The sequence below is a fragment of the Pelophylax lessonae genome (genome assembly GCF_965119305.1).
Source record: "Pelophylax lessonae genome assembly, chromosome: 13".
Taxonomy (NCBI): domain Eukaryota; kingdom Metazoa; phylum Chordata; class Amphibia; order Anura; family Ranidae; genus Pelophylax; species Pelophylax lessonae.
In genome coordinates, this window is record NC_138780.1 from 204,100,009 (window position 1) to 204,116,800 (window position 16,792).

General features: G+C 44.6%; 1 protein-coding gene across 1 annotated transcript in view; it reads right to left on the reverse strand.

Moving 5' to 3' along the window:
- Positions 1-16,792, reverse strand: part of LOC309569498 (NACHT, LRR and PYD domains-containing protein 12-like) — a 1,417,729-nt gene that overhangs the window by 1,245,844 nt on the left and 155,093 nt on the right. The window lies entirely within an intron of this gene.

Here is a 16,792-nt window from a genome sequence, read left to right on the forward strand (position 1 = left end):
CAGAGATTCTCAATGAGGGTAAGTTCTGGGCTCTGTGGTGGCCAATCCATGTGTGACAATGATGTCTCGTCCTTCCTGAACCACTCTTTTACAATTTGAGCCCAATGAATCCTGGCATTGTCATCTTGGAATATTCCCGGGCCACCAGGGAAGAAAAAATCCATTGATAGAATAACCTACTCATTCCGTATATTCAGGGAGTCAGCTGACCTCATTCTTTGGGCACATCCAGTAACTATCCAATAGGAGAGTCACTGCATGCTTAATTTAGTTAGATCCAGGTGGCAACTTTTCTTTTGGCCAGGCAGTGTATAATCATGAAATTTAAAACACAATGTGCATGAAAATGTATTTACAAAAAAGATAATATATTTTCTGCTAAGCATTTACCCACTTGCCTTCCAGCGTTCGCATATATCAGCATAGATGTTGCACCACTTCCTTAACTACTTGCCGACCAGCTGCCATAGTTTTACTGCTGCAGGTCGGCTCTATTGTGCGAAACAACGTACCCGTACGTTGCTTCATGTAATAGACAGTGGGAGCTCACGCGTTCCGATTGGCCAGAGGGGGAGCCAATCAGCGGGTACGGCAGACGCGATGTCCGCCGGCCACCCGCGATCACTCCCCATAGAGACAGAACGGCAGTCTGCCTATGTAAACACTACATTAAGAGTCGGTTCACACTATGGTGACACGACTTCGGGGTGACTTAATAAAGTCGTTGTGCACCGCGACTTCGGTGCGGCTTTCACTTACTTCACATAATGGAAGTCAATGCAAGTCGCTCCGAATTCGGCCAAAAGTAGTGCAGGAACCTTTTTCTAAGTCGGAGCGACTTGAGTCGCTCCTATTAGAAGGGTTCCAATTGCACTGAATGGAGCACGAATTGTCAGGCGACAGTGCGAACCGGCACTAAGAGGAAAGCTGCTAGCACTTGGAATAATGATACAGGCTTCCAAAATAAAACAATAGACAAATAGGGCAGCGCTAATCAAGATAGATAAAACCATTAATTTGAAATGATTGTTAAAATGATAAAAAATAATAATCAAAATCATATAACAAACCACAAAAGTAATCAGATCCAGAAGAGAAAAAGGGGTAAATGACACCACCATTCCCAGAAGAACCCCAAACGGATAGTAAGGGGGGGAGGGGGGTGACTAGAAAAAGCAGGAGGGAAGCTTCACACCCTATGTGATAAGGTAATCTCCTTACCAGATCGAATGGACCTCTAAATTATAGGTGGTCAAAACAAGCACTGAGTTGTGGGTTGTCAGATCACGTGAGCAATCGAACATCCATCCATAGACAATAAAGGAGGTCATTTATCCTCACACTCATGAATCATGAAAATCAGAAGAGAAGACGCTCCCATAGTGCATTAAAAGATATCACATTTATTGTAAAAAAGATTGATAGCCCTTACAAAAAGTTGAACATATGCAGGCATACAAGAAATGGTGTAATGGGCGTGGTCTACGACGGTGATGACATCACGCTTTTCTTGATTCTGGTTGGAGGTTTGCTGTTATTTCTCCCAGAAGACGGATTAGTGGAGTGAAGCCCGCATGAATGCCTGGGGGAAAAAGCTGTTGAACAGTCTGACAGACCGGGTTTTAATACTCCAGTACCTTCTACCTCACATGTGTCAAACACAAGGCCCATCGGCCAATTCTGGCACGCCAAGCCATTTCATGTGTGCCCTTGCACCTTTCCTGCAGCTGCGCCACCCCCCTCGTCTCCACTCCCACCTTATCCCAGCAGTAAGCAGCAGAGAGGAGGACTGAACTACTTTGCCAGATCCTGCGCAGCTCCAGCGCCCCCTCGTCTCCACCTACTCTGATCTCAGCATTCAGCAGACTCCGGCAGCTGACTTCAGCCCTCCTCTTGTCCTCCTCCAGATCCTGCACTTTCTGCTTCCCACCTTTACCCCCAGCTTCTTCTTGGCAGCAGAACAAGGCAATGGGGGGGGGGGTGCATTGTGATGTTAGGGATGGTGGGTGTCTCGACTGCTGATGGTGGCGGGGGGGACTTTTGACATCTGATGTAAGGGAGGTGATCTGGACATCTAGTCTTACAGGTACAACCGGCCCTTTGAGGGCAACCATAATGCCAGTGGGCCCACGGTAATGATGTAAGATCTTGCCGTCAGCAGAACTGCAGTTTCCGTACCAAGCAATAATGCAGATGGTCAGCACGCTCTCAATGGTTCCCCTATAGAATGTGGTAAGGATAGATAAAGGGAGACTAGCTCTTTTAAGGCAGCAAAGAAAGTGTAGGCACTGTTGTGTCTTCTTGGTGAGTGACTTGACGTTGGTAGTCCAAGTGAGGTCCTCTGAGATGTGAACTCCCAGAAATGTTGTGCTGCTGACTCTCTCCATTGTTGAACTGTGGAGCTACTCATTCACTCCCTTGTTATCTCTAGTCTTGACTACTGCAACTCTCTCTTCATAGGCCTACCTCTCTCTTCTCTTCAGTCTATCATGAATGATGCTGCCAGACTCATCTACCTTACCAACCACTCAGTTTCCTCCACTCCTCTCCGCCAATCCCTCCACTGGCTTCCAATCCGTGTCCTCCACCCCTCTCTGCCAATCCCTCCACTGGCCTCCACTCTGTGTCCTCCACCCCTCTCACCAATCCCTCCACTGGTTTCCACTCCGTGTCCTCCACCCCTCTCTGCTAATCCCTCCACTGGCCTCCACTCCGTGTCCTCCACCCCTCCCCACCAATCCATATACTGGTCTTTGATTGCCCAGCAAATTAAATTCAAAATAGTAACTACAACATACAAAGTCATTCACAAGTCTGCCCCCAGCTACATCACTGATCGTGTTCCCAGATATAACCTAAATCGTCTTCTTCATTCCTATCAAGACCTCCTGCTCTCAAGCTCCCTTGTCGCCTCCTCCCGTGCTCATCTCCAGGACTTCCCCAGAGCCTCTCCCATCCTCTGGAACTCTCTACCTCAATCTGTCCGGCTATCTTCTACTCTGGCTGCCTTTAGGAGATCCCTGAAAACTCATTTCTTCAGGGAATCCTATCATGCCTCCAACTAATCTCTTATCACTTCCATCAGCTCCCCCCCCCCTCCATCATAGTTAGAACCTTTTGTACCACTTGCCCCACCCTGTTAGATTGTAAGCTCTTATGAACAGCGCCCTCTTAACCCTCTTGTATTTTATTGTATTGTATCTGCCCTGTCTTCTTTTATATTGTAAAGTGCTGCATAAACTGTTGGCGTTATAAAAACATCCTGGGCAGCAAGCAGTTATACTACTTTGTAGGATCATGGCTGAAGCTGCATCCTGGTACCATTTATTTATTTATTTTTTCAGCCATGTAAATTAAAAAATTTAAAATTGCAAACGCTCGTGGAGTGGCGACGATACTTAAAAATCTCCATAGGAAATGCTTTAAAAAATGATATAGGTTACCTGTTTAGAGTTACAGAGAAGGTTCACAACGATAGCTCACATGTGTGGTGCGAACACCATTTACATACGCTTACTACTTACGTATGCATTCGCTTCTGTGCGCGATTATGGGGGGGGGGGGGGTCTCTAAAAAATGTTCTTATTTCTTATTTATTTATTTATTATTTATTTATTTTTTTCCAACTGTCCCTTAATTTATTTATTTATTTATTGTATCACTTTTATTCCAATTACAAGAAATAAATAGTAAACATCACTTGTAATAAAGATATTGGGATGACAAATCCTCTTATTGGAGAGATCTGGGGTCTATAAGATAAATTGAACTTTTGCTTAGTGAATTTTATATACTGATATCGCATCCACTGCCTGTTACCCTTGTGGAGGCACATGGGTTCAGGGCCCCTGATAAGCCAGTACAACCACCCCTGTTGTATCGGGCCCGGAGTCCTAAGCTCAGCAGGGGGGGCCCAGGCAAATCTAAAATAAAAAACACAGTGCAGAATAAAAACATTTAAAAAAAGCCTTTTTGAATTAACAGCATCCCCTCTTCTACTGACTTAACTGGGCGTGTTTTTCCTTTACTGGACCCCTCTGCAATAGTGTGCCGGTGGGTGTGTGGGGGGGACTACTTCTCCTATTTCGGGCGCATGTCAATTCAGTGCCCGCCCTGCATAGGATTCTTGCCTGCTTATTGCCTTCCCTGCCCTAGCGGAGTGATCTATCTTCCCCTGCTCATGGCACTCAGCTCTGCTCCCCACTCGGCCTGGAAGCTTTGAGGTGGCAGAGAAATCAGCTCAGCCGACGTTTCTCCAGGAAGCAGCACCGCAGGAACTGAAGAGAAGAAGAGGTAACTGAGGGGAAGAAGAGGTAACTGAGGAGAAGAAGAGGTAACTGTGGGGAAGAAGAGGTAAATGAGGAGAAGAGGTAACTGAGGAGAAGAAGAGATAACTGAGGGGAAGAAGAGGTCACTGAGGAGAAGAAGAGGTAACTGAGGAGAAGAAGAGGTAACTGAGGGAAAGAAGAGGAAACGGAGGGGAAGAATAGGTAACTGAGGGGAAGAAGAGGTAACTTAGGAGAAGAAGGGGTACCTGGGGAGAAGATGTAACTGAGGAGAAGAATAGGTAACTGAGGGGAAGGGGAGGTAACTGAAGGGAAGAAGAGGTAACCGAGGGGAAGAAAAGGTAACTGAGGAGAAGAAGAGGTAACTGAGGGGAAGAAGAGGTAACGGAGGAGAAGAGGTAACTGAGGGAAATAAGAGGTAACTGAGGAGAAGAAGAGGTAACTGAGGGGAAGAAGAGGTAACTGAGGGGAAGAAGAGGTAACGGAGGAGAAGAAGAGGTAACTGAGGGGAAGAAGAGGTAACGGAGGAGAAGAAGAGGTAACTGAGGGGAAGAAGAGTTAACGGAGGAGAAGAAGAAGTAACTGAGGAGAGGAAGAGGTAACTGAGGAGAAGAAAAGGTAACTGAGGAGAAGAGGAGGTAACTGAGTAGAAGAAGAAGTAACTGAGGAGAAGAAGAGGTAACTGAGGAGAAGAAGAGGTAACTGAGAGGAAGAAGCGGTAACTGAGGAGAAGAAGAGGTAACTGAGTGGAAGAAGAGGTAACTGAGGGGAAGAAGAGGTAACTGAGGAGAAGAAGAGGTAACTGAGGAGAAGAAGAGGTAACTGAGGGGAAGAAGAGGTAACTGAGGAGAAGAAGAGGTAACTGAGTAGAAGAAGAGGTAACGGAGGAGAAGAAGAGGTAACTGAGGGTAAGAAGAGGTAACTGAGGAGAAGAAGAGGTAACTGAGGGGAAGAAGAGGTAACGGAGGAGAAGAAGAGGTAACTGAGGGAAGAAGGGGTAACAGGGGGAAGAAGAGGTAACCGAGGAGAAGAAGAGGTAACTGAGGAGAAGAAGAGGTAACTGAGGGGAAGAAGAGGTAACTGAGGGGAAGAAAGGGTAACTGAGGAGAAGAATAGGTAACTGAGGGGAAGAAGAGGTAACTGAGGGGAAAAAGAAGTAACTGAGAGGAAGAAGAGGTAACTGAGGAGAAGAAGAGGTAACTGAGGGGAAGAAGAGGTAACTGAGGAGAAGAAAAGGTAATTGAGGGGAAGAAGAGGTAACTGAGGGGAAGACAAGGTAACTGAGGAGAAGAAGAGATAACTGAGGGGAAGAAGAGGTAACTGAATAGAAGAAGAGGTAACTGAGGAGAAGAATAGGTAACTGAGGGGAAGAAGAGGTAACTGAGGGGAAGAAAATGTAACTGATTAGAAGAAGAGATACCTGAGGAGAAGAAGATGTAACTGAGGGGAAGAAGAGGTAACGGAGAAGAAGAAGAGGAAACTGAGGGGAAGAGGAGGTAACTAAAGGGAATAAGAGGTAACTGAAGAGAAGAAGAGGTAACCGGAGGAGAAGAAGAGGTAACTGAGGGGAAGAAGAGGTAACTGAGGAGAAGAAGAGGTAACTGAGGGGAAGAAGCGGTAACTGAGGGGAAGAAGCGGTAACTGAGGAGAAGAAGAGGAAACTGAGGGGAAGAAGAGGTAACCGAGGAGAAGAAGAGGAAACTGAGGAGAAGAAGAGGTAACTGAGGAGAATAAGAGGTAACTGAGGGGAAGAAAAGGTAACTGAGGGGAAGAAGAGGTAACTGAGGGGAAGAAGAGGTAACTGAGGGGAAGAAAAGGTAACTGAGGGGAAGAATAGGTAACTGAGGAGAAGAAGAGGTAACTGAAGGGAAGAAGAGGTAACTGAGGGGAAGAAAAGGTAACTGATTAGAAGAAGAGGTACCTGAGAAGAAGAAGAGGTAACGGAGGAGAAGAAGAGGAAACTGAGGAGAAGAAGAGGTAACTGAGAAGAAGAAGAGGTAACTGAGAGGAAGAAGAGGTAATTGAGGACAAGAAGAGGTAACTGAGGACAAGAAGAGGTAACTGAGGGGAAGAAGAGGTAATTGAGGACAAGAAGAGGTAACTGAGGAGAAGAAGAGGTAACTGAGAAAAAGAAGAGGTAACTGAGGAGAAGAAGAGGAAACGGAGGAGAAGAAGAGGTAACTGAGGGGAAGAAGAGGTACCTGAGGAGAAGACAATGTAACTGAGGGGAAGAAGAGGTAACTGAGGGGAAGAAAACGTAACTGATTAGAAGAAGAGGTAACTGAGGAGGAGAAGAGGTAACTGAGGAGAAGAAGAAATAACTGAGGAGAAGAGGTAACTGAGGAGGAGAAGAGGTAACAGAGGAGAAGAAGAAATAACTGAGGAGAAGAAGAGGTAACTGAGGAGAAGAAGAGGTACCTGAGGAGAAGAGGTAACTGAGGAGAAAAAGAGGTAAGTGAGGAAAAGAAGAGGTAACTGAGGAGAAGAAGAGGTAACTGAGGAAAAGAAGAGGTAACTGAGGAGAAGAAGAGGTAACTTAGGCGAAGAAGATGTACCTGGGGAGAAGAAGATTTAACTGAGGGGAAGAAGAGGTAACTGAGGAGAAGAAGCGGTAACTGAGGGGAAGAAGAGGTTCATGATGATGAGGCTGCCAGTGCCTAACAGAGCAGAACAGGTGTGTCTGACTGTCTGAACTCTGAAGACACATTTATTTCACATAAAGTCAGGCAGTGCTATAAATTCAAGGAAAGACCAGAAAGTCCAGATTGTCTGTTTATTTATTTGACTTTATAAACCTTTGAAGGATTTATGTAGCTAAATATGTGCTTCCCTGGTATTGTTTCCCAAGTCAGCCAAAAGACTTCTATAGTAAATAGAAAAAGAAAGGTTATGCTTTTAGTCAAGCAGTCTGAGAACAGAAAAGCTTTTATTTTTTTCAAAATTGTCGCTTTTTTTTGTTTATAGCGCAAAAAATAAAAATCGCAGTGGTGATAAAATACCACCAAAAGAAAGCTCTACTTATGGGAAAAAAGTACATTCGTTTTATTTGGGTACAGCATTGCACAACTGCGCAATTTTCAGTTAAAGTAATGCAGTGCTGAATTTTAAAATATGGCCTGGTCAGGAAGGGGGTAAAATCTTCTGGTCCAGAAGTGGTTAACACAAGGAGCTGCGGCCCGGCCCCATCCCCTCTCCCTCCTGATTGGCTAACTGACCTTGATTGACAGTTATGGGTGCCAAAGGTGCCAAGGCTGTGTCCCAGCCAGTCAGGAGGAGAAGAAGAGGTAACTGAGGGGAAGAAGAGGTAACGGAGAAGAAGAGGTAACTGAGGAGAAGAAGAGGTAACTGAGGGGAAGAAGAGGTAACTGAGGAGAAGAAGAGGTAACTGAGTAGAAGAAGAGGTAACGGAGGAGAAGAAGAGGTAACTGAGGGTAAGAAGAGGTAACTGAGGAGAAGAAGAGGTAACTGAGGGGAAGAAGAGGTAACGGAGGAGAAGAAGAGGTAACTGAGGGGAAGAAGAGGTAACGGAGGAGAAGAAGAGGTAACTGAGGGGAAGAAGAGGTAACGGAGGAGAAGAAGAGGTAACTGAGGGAAGAAGAGGTAACAGGGGGAAGAAGAGGTAACCGAGGAGAAGAAGAGGTAACTGAGGAGAAGAAGAGGTAACTGAGGGGAAGAAGAGGTAACTGAGGGGAAGAAAGGGTAACTGAGGAGAAGAATAGGTAACTGAGGGGAAGAAGAGGTAACTGAGGGGAAAAAGAAGTAACTGAGAGGAAGAAGAGGTAACTGAGGAGAAGAAGAGGTAACTGAGGGGAAGAAGAGGTAACTGAGGAGAAGAAAAGGTAATTGAGGGGAAGAAGAGGTAACTGAGGGGAAGACAAGGTAACTGAGGAGAAGAAGAGATAACTGAGGGGAAGAAGAGGTAACTGAATAGAAGAAGAGGTAACTGAGGAGAAGAATAGGTAACTGAGGGGAAGAAGAGGTAACTGAGGGGAAGAAAAGGTAACTGATTAGAAGAAGAGATACCTGAAGAGAAGAAGATGTAACTGAGGGGAAGAAGAGGTAACGGAGAAGAAGAAGAGGAAACTGAGGGGAAGAGGAGGTAACTAAAGGGAATAAGAGGTAACTGAAGAGAAGAAGAGGTAACCGGAGGAGAAGAAGAGGTAACTGAGGGGAAGAAGAGGTAACTGAGGAGAAGAAGAGGTAACTGAGGGGAAGAAGCGGTAACTGAGGGGAAGAAGCGGTAACTGAGGAGAAGAAGAGGAAACTGAGGGGAAGAAGAGGTAACTGAGGAGAAGAAGAGGTAACTGAGAGGAAGAAGAGGTAACTGAGGAGAAGAAGAGGTAACTGAGGAGAGGAAGAGGTAACTGAGGGGAAGAAGAGGTAACTGAGGAGAAGAAAAGGTAATTGAGGGGAAGAAGAGGTAAATGAGGGGAAGACAAGGTAACTGAGGAGAAGAAGAGATAACTGAGCGGAAGAAGATGTAACAGAATAGAAGAATAGAAGAGGTAACTGAGGAGAAGAAGAGGTAACTAAAGAAAAGAAGAGGTAACGGAGGAGAAGAAGAGGAAACTGTAGGGAAGAAGAGGTAACTGAGGGGAAGAAGAGGTACCTGAGGAGAAGTAGATGTAACTGAGGGTAAGAAGAGGTAACCGAGGAGAAGAAGAGGAAACTGAGGAGAAGAAGAGGTAACTGAGGAGAATAAGAGGTAACTGAGGGGAAGAAAAGGTAACTGAGGGGAAGAAGAGGTAACTGAGGGGAAGAAGAGGTAACTGAGGGGAAGAAAAGGTAACTGAGGGGAAGAATAGGTAACTGAGGAGAAGAAGAGGTAACTGAAGGGAAGAAGAGGTAACTGAGGGGAAGAAAAGGTAACTGATTAGAAGAAGAGGTACCTGAGAAGAAGAAGAGGTAACGGAGGAGAAGAAGAGGAAACTGAGGAGAAGAAGAGGTAACTGAGAAGAAGAAGAGGTAACTGAGAGGAAGAAGAGGTAATTGAGGACAAGAAGAGGTAACTGAGGACAAGAAGAGGTAACTGAGGGGAAGAAGAGGTAATTGAGGACAAGAAGAGGTAACTGAGGAGAAGAAGAGGTAACTGAGAAGAAGAAGAGGTAACTGAGGAGAAGAAGAGGAAACGGAGGAGAAGAAGAGGTAACTGAGGGGAAGAAGAGGTACCTGAGGAGAAGACGATGTAACTGAGGGGAAGAAGAGGTAACTGAGGGGAAGAAAACGTAACTGATTAGAAGAAGAGGTAACTGAGGAGGAGAAGAGGTAACTGAGGAGAAGAAGAAATAACTGAGGAGAAGAGGTAACTGAGGAGGAGAAGAGGTAACAGAGGAGAAGAAGAAATAACTGAGGAGAAGAAGAGGTAACTGAGGAGAAGAAGAGGTACCTGAGGAGAAGAGGTAACTGAGGAGAAAAAGAGGTAAGTGAGGAAAAGAAGAGGTAACTGAGGAGAAGAAGAGGTAACTGAGGAAAAGAAGAGGTAACTGAGGAGAAGAAGAGGTAACTTAGGCGAAGAAGAGGTACCTGGGGAGAAGAAGATTTAACTGAGGGGAAGAAGAGGTAACTGAGGAGAAGAAGCGGTAACTGAGGGGAAGAAGAGGTTCATGATGATGAGGCTGCCAGTGCCTAACAGAGCAGAACAGGTGTGTCTGACTGTCTGAACTCTGAAGACACATTTATTTCACATAAAGTCAGGCAGTGCTATAAATTCAAGGAAAGACCAGAAAGTCCAGATTGTCTGTTTATTTATTTGACTTTATAAACCTTTGAAGGATTGTTGTAGCTAAATATGTGCTTCCCTGGTATTGTTTCCCAAGTCAGCCAAAAGACTTCTATAGTAAATAGAAAAAGAAAGGTTATGCTTTTAGTCAAGCAGTCTGAGAACAGAAAAGCTTTTATTTTTTTCAAAATTGTCGCTTTTTTTTGTTTATAGCGCAAAAAATAAAAATCGCAGTGGTGATAAAATACCACCAAAAGAAAGCTCTACTTATGGGAAAAAAAGTACATTCGTTTTATTTGGGTACAGCATTGCACAACTGCGCAATTTTCAGTTAAAGCAATGCAGTGCTGAATTTTAAAATATGGCCTGGTCAGGAAGGGGGTAAAATCTTCTGGTCCAGAAGTGGTTAACACAAGGAGCTGCGGCCCGGCCCCATCCCCTCTCCCTCCTGATTGGCTAACTGACCTTGATTGACAGTTATGGGTGCCAAAGGTGCCAAGGCTGTGTCCCAGCCAGTCAGGAGGAGAAGAAGAGGTAACTGAGGGGAAGAAGAGGTAACGGAGGAGAAGAAGAGGTAACTGAGGGGAAGAAGAGGTAACGGAGGAGAAGAAGAGGTAACTGAGGGGAAGAAGAGGTAACTGAAGGGAAGAAGAGGTAACGGAGGAGAAGAAGAGGTAACTGAGGAGAACAAGAGGTAACTGAGGGGAAGAAGAGGTAACTGATTAGAAGAAGAGGTAGCTGAGGAGAAGAAGATGTAACTGAGGGGAAGAAGACGTAACTGAGGAGAAGAAGAGGTAACTGAGGAGGAGAAGAGGTAACTGAGGAGAAGAAGAAATAACTGAGGAGAAGAGGTAAATGAGGAGAAGAACAGGTAACTGAGGAGAAGAAGAGGTGACTGAGGAGAAGAAGAGGTAACTGAGGAGAAGAAGAGGTAACTTAGGAGAAGAAGAGGTACCTCGGGAGAAGAAATGTAACTGAGGGGAAGAAGAGGTAACTGAGGAAAAGAAGAGGTAGCTTAGGAGAAGCAGAGTTACCTGGGGAGAAGAAGATGTAACTGAGGAGAAGAAAAGATAACTGAGGGGAAGAAGAGGTAACTGAGAGGAAGAAGAAATAACTAAGGGGAAAAAGAGGTAACTGAGGGGAAGAAGAGGTAACTGAGGAGAAGAAGAGGTAACTGAGAAGAAGAAGAGGTAACTGAGGAGGAGAAGAGGTAACTGAGGAGAAGAAGAAATAACTGAGGAGAACAGGTAACTGAGGAGAAGAAGAGGTAACTGAGGAGAAGAAGAGGTAACCGAGGAGAAGAGTAACTGAGGAGAAGAAGAGGTAACTGAGGAGAAGAAGAGGTAACTGAGGAGAAGAAGAGGTAACTGAGGGGAAGAAGAGATAACTGAGGGGAAGAAGAGGTAACTGAGGGGAAGAAGAAATAACTAAGGGGAAGAAGAGGTAACTGAGGGGAAGAAGAGGTAACTGAGGAAAGAAGAGGTAACTGAGGAGAAGAAGAGGTAACTGAGAAGAAGAAGAGGTAACTGAGGAGGAGAAGAGGTAACTGAGGAGAAGAAGAAATTACTGAGGAGAAGAGGTAACTGAGGAGAAGAAGAGGTAACTGAGGAGAAAAATAGGTAACTGAGGAGAAGAAGAGGTAACTGAGGGGAAGAATAGATAACTGAGGGGAAGAAGAGGTAACTGAGGGGAAGAAGAAATAACTAAGGGGAAGAAGAGGTAACTGAGGGGAAGAAGAGGTAATTGAGGAGAAGAAGAGGTAACTGAGGAGAAGAAGAGGTAACTGAGAAGAAGAAGAGGTAACTGAGGAGAAGAAGAGGTTACAGAGAAGAAGAAGAGGTAACTGAGGAGAAGAAGAGGTAACTGAGGAGAAGAAGAGGTAACTGAGGAGAAGCGGTAACTGAAGGAAAGAAGAGGTAACTGAGGAGATCAACAGGTAACTGAGGGGAAGAAGAGGTTCATGATGATGAGGCTGCCAGTGCCTAACAGAGCAGCACAGGTGTGTCTAACTGTCTGAACTCTGAAGACACATTTATTTCACATAAAGTCAGGCAGGGCTATAAATTCAAGGACAGACCAGAAAGTCCAGATTGTCTGTTTATTTATTTGACTTTATAAACCTTTGATTGATTGCTGTAGCTAAATATGTGCTTCCCTGGTATTGTTTCCCAAGTCAGCCTAAAGACTTCTATAGTAAATAGAAAAAGAAAGGTTATGTTTTTTAATCAAGCAGTCTGAAAACAGGAAAGCTTTTTTTTTTTTCAAAATTGTCGCTTTTTTTGTTTATAGCGCAAAAAATAAAAATCGCAGAGGTGATAAAATACCACCAAAAGAAAGCTCTAGTTGTGGGAAAAAAAAGGAAATCACTTTTATTCGGGTACAGCATTGCACAACCCTGCAATTTTCATTTAAAATGCAGTGCTGAATTTTAAAATATTGTGTGGTCAGGAAGGGGGTAAAATCTTCTTGTCCAGAAGTGGTTAAGACAAGGAGCTGCGGCCCTGCCCCACCCCCTCTCCCTCCTGATTGGCTAACTGACCTTGATTGACAGTTATGGGTGCCAAAGGTGCCACGGCTTTGTCCATGCCAATCAGGAGGAGAAGAAGAGGTAACTGAGGGTAAGAAGAGGTAACTGAGGGTAAGAAGAGGTAATTGAGTGGAAGAAGAGGTAACTGAGGGGATAAGAGGTAACTGAGGAGAGGAAGAGGTAACTGAGTGGATGAAGAGATAACTGAGGAGAAGAAGAGATAAGTGAGAGGAAGAGAAGGTAACTGAGGAGAAGAAGAAGTAATTGAGGAGAGGAAGAGGTAACTGAGGAGAAGAAAAGGTAACTGAGGAGAAGAGGAGGTAACTGAGGAGAAGAAGAGGTAACTGAGGAGAAGAAGAGTTAACTGAGGGGAAGAAGCCGTAACTGAGGAGAAGAAGAGGTAACTGAGTGGAAGAAGAGGTAACTGAGGGGAAGAAGAGGTAACTGAGAAGAAGAAGAGGTAACTGAGGGGAAGACGAGGTAACTGAAGAGAAGAAGAGGTAACTGAGTAGAAGAAGTGGTAACTGAGGGGAAGAAGAGGTAACTGAGGAGAAGAAGAGGTAACTGAGGAGAAGAAGAGGTAACTGAGGGAAAGACGAGGTAACTGAGGAGAAAAAGAGGTAACTGAGGGGAAGAAGAGGTAACTGAGGAGAAGAAGAGGTAACTGAGGAGAAGAAGAGGTAACTGAGGGGAAGAAGAGGTAACGCAGGAGAAGAAGAGGTAACTGAGGGGAAGAAGAGGTAACGGAAAAGAAGAAGAGGTAACTGAGGGGAAGAAGAGGTAACAGAGGAGAAGAAGAGGTAACTGAGGAGAACAAGAGGTAACTGAGGGGAAGACGAGGTAACTGAAGAGAAGAAGAGGTAACTGAGTAGAAGAAGTGGTAACTGAGGGGAAGAAGAGGTAACTGAGGAGAAGAAGAAATAACTGAGGAGAAGAGGTAATTGAGGAGAAGAACAGGTAACTGAGGATAAGAAGAGGTAACTGAGGAGAAGAAGAGGTAACTGAGGAGAAGAAGAGATAACTTAGGAGAAGAAGAGGTACCTCGGGAGAAGAAGATGTAACTGAGGGGAAGAAGAGGTAACTGAGGAGAACAAGAGGTAACTGAGGGGAAGAAGAGGTAACTGAGGGGAAGAAAAGGTAACTGATTAGAAGAAGAGGTACCTGAGGAGAAGAAGATGTAACTGAGGGGAAGAAGAGGTAAGTGATTAGAAGAAGAGGTAACTGAGGAGAAGAAGAGGTAACTGAGGAGAAAAAAAAGGTAACTTAGGAGAAGAAGAGGTACCTCGGGAGAAGAAGATGTAACTGAGGGGAAGAATAGGTAACTGAGGAGAAGAAGAGGTAACTTAGGAGAAGAAGAGGTACCTGGGGAGAAGAAGAGATAACTGAGGGGAAGAAGAGGTAACTGAGGGGAAGAAGAAATAACTAAGGGGAAGAAGAGGTAACTGAGGGGAAGAAGAGGTAACTGAGGAAAGAAGAGGTAACTGAGGAGAAGAAGAGGTAACTGAGAGGAAGAAGAGATAACTGAGGGGAAGAAGAGGTAACTGAGGGGAAGAAGAAATAACTAAGGGGAAGAAGAGGTAACTGAGGGTAAGAAAATGTAACTGATTAGAAGAAGAGGTACCTGAGGAGAAGAAGAAGTAACTGAGGAGAGGAAGAGGTAACTGAGGAGAAGAAGAAGTAATTGAGGAGAGGAAGAGGTAACTGAGGAGAAGAAAAGGTAACTGAGGAGAAGAGGAGGTAACTGAGGAGAAGAAGAGGTAACTGAGGAGAAGAAGAGGTAACTGAGGGGAAGAAGCCGTAACTGAGGAGAAGAAGAGGTAACTGAGGGGAAGAAGAGGTAACTGAGGAGAAGAAGAGGTAACTGAGAAGAAGAAGAGGTAACTGAGGGGAAGACGAGGTAACTGAGGAGAAGAAGAGGTAACTGAGTAGAAGAAGAGGTAACTGAGGGGAAGAAGAGGTAACTGAGGAGAAGACGAGGTAACTGAGGAGAAAAAGAGGTAACTGAGGGGAAGAAGAGGTAACTGAGGAGAAGAAGAAGTAACTGAGTGGAAGAAGAGGTAACTGAGGGGAAGAAGAGGTAACTGAGGAGAAGAAGAGGTAACTGAGGAGAAGAAGAGGTAACTGAGGGGAAGAAGAGGTAACTGAGGAGAAGAAGAGGTAACCGAGTAGAAGAAGAGGTAACTGAGGGGAAGAAGAGGTAACTGAGGAGGAGAAGAGGTAACTGAGGAGAAGAAGAGGTAACTGAGGGGAAGACGAGGTAACTGAGGAGAAAAAGAGGTAACTGAGGGGAAGAAGAGGTAGCTGAGGAGAAGAAGAGGTAACTGAGGGGAAGAAGAGGTAACTGAGAAGAAGAAGAGGTAACTAAGGAGATGAAGAGGTCACTGAGGGGAAGAAGAGGTAACTGAGGGGAAGAAGAGGTTCATGATGATGAGGCTGCCAGTGCCTAACACAGCAGAACAGGTGTGTCTGACTGTCTGAACTCTGAAGACACATTTATTTTACATAAAGTCATTCAGGGCTATAAATTCAAGGAAAGACCAGAAAGTCCAGATTGTCTGTTTATTTATTTGACTTTATAAACTTTTGAAGGATTGCTGTAGCTAAATGTGTGCTTCCCTGGTATTGTTTCGCAAGTCAGCCTAAAGACTTCTATAGTAAATAGAAAAAGAAAGGTTATGCTTTTTAATAATGCTGTCTGAGAACAGAAAAGCTTTTATTTTTTTCAAAATTGTTGCTTTTTTTTGTTTATAGCGCAAAAAATAAAAATCGCAGAGGTGATTAATACCACCAAAAGGAAGCTCTAGTTGTGCAAAAAAAAGGACATCAGTTTTATTTTGGTACAGCATTGCACAACCGCACAATTTTCAGTTAAAGTAACGGGTTGCTGAATTTTAAAATATGGCCTGGTCATGAAGGGGGTAAAATCTTCTCGTCCAGAAGTGGTTAAGACAAGGAGCTGCGGCCCAGCCCCACCCCCTCTCTCTCCTGATTGGCTAACTGACCTTGATTGACAGTTATGGGTGCCAATGGTGCCACGGCTGTGTCTCAGCCAGTCAGGAGGGGAAGAAGAGGTAACTGAGGAGAAGAAGAGGTAACTGAGGAGAAGAAGAGGTAACTGATGGGAAGAAGAGGTAACTGAGGGGAAGAAGAGGTAACGGAGGAGAAGAAGAGGTAACTGAGGAGAAGAAGAGGTAACTGAGGGGAAGAAGAGGTAACTGAGGGGAAGAAGAGGTAACGGAGGAGAAGAAGATGTAACTGAGGAGAAGAAGAGGTAACTGAGGGGAAGAAGAGGTAACTGAGGAGAAGAAGAGGTAACTGAGGAGAAGAAAAGGTAACAGAGGGGAAGACGAGGTAACTGAGGAGAAGAAGAGGTAACTGAGTAGAAGAAGAGGTAACTGAGGGGAAGAAGAGGTAACTGAGGAGAAGAAGAGGTAACGGAGGGGAAGAAGAGGTAACTGAGGGGAAGAAGAGGTAACTTAGGAGGAGAAGAGGTAACTGAGTAGAAGAAGAGGTAACTGAGGGGAAGAAGAAGTAACTGAGGAGAAGAAGAGGTAACTGAGGAGAAGAAGAGGTAACTGAGGGGAAGAAGAGGTTCATGATGATGAGGCTGCCAGTGCCTAACACAGCAGAACAGGTGTGTCTGACTGTCTGAACTCTGAAGACACATTTATTTTACATAAAGTCATTCAGGGCTATAAATTCAAGGAAAGACCAGAAAGTCCAGATTGTCTGTTTATTTATTTGACTTTATAAACCTTTGAAGGATTGCTGTAGCTAAATGTGTGCTTCCCTGGTATTGTTTCGCAAGTCAGCCTAAAGCCTTCTATAGTAAATAGAAAAAGAAAGGTTATGCTTTTTTATAAAGCTGTCTGAGAACAGAAAAGCTTTTATTTTTTTCAAAATTGTTGCTTTTTTTTGTTTATAACGCAAAAAATAAAAATTGCAGAGGTGATATAATACCACCAAAAGAAAGCTCTAGTTGTGCAAAAAAAAGGACATCAGTTTTATTTTGGTACAGCATTGCACAACCGCGCAATTTTCAGTTAAAGTAACGGGTTGCTGAATTTTAAAATATGGCCTGGTCATGAAGGGGGTAAAATCTTCTCGTCCAGAAGTGGTTAAGACAAGGAGCTGCGGCCCAGCCCCACCCCCTCTCTCTCCTGATTGGCTAACTGACCTTGATTGACAGTTATGGGTGCCAATGGTGCCACGGCTGTGTCTCAGCCAGTCAGGAGGGGAAGAAGAGGTAACTGAGGAGAA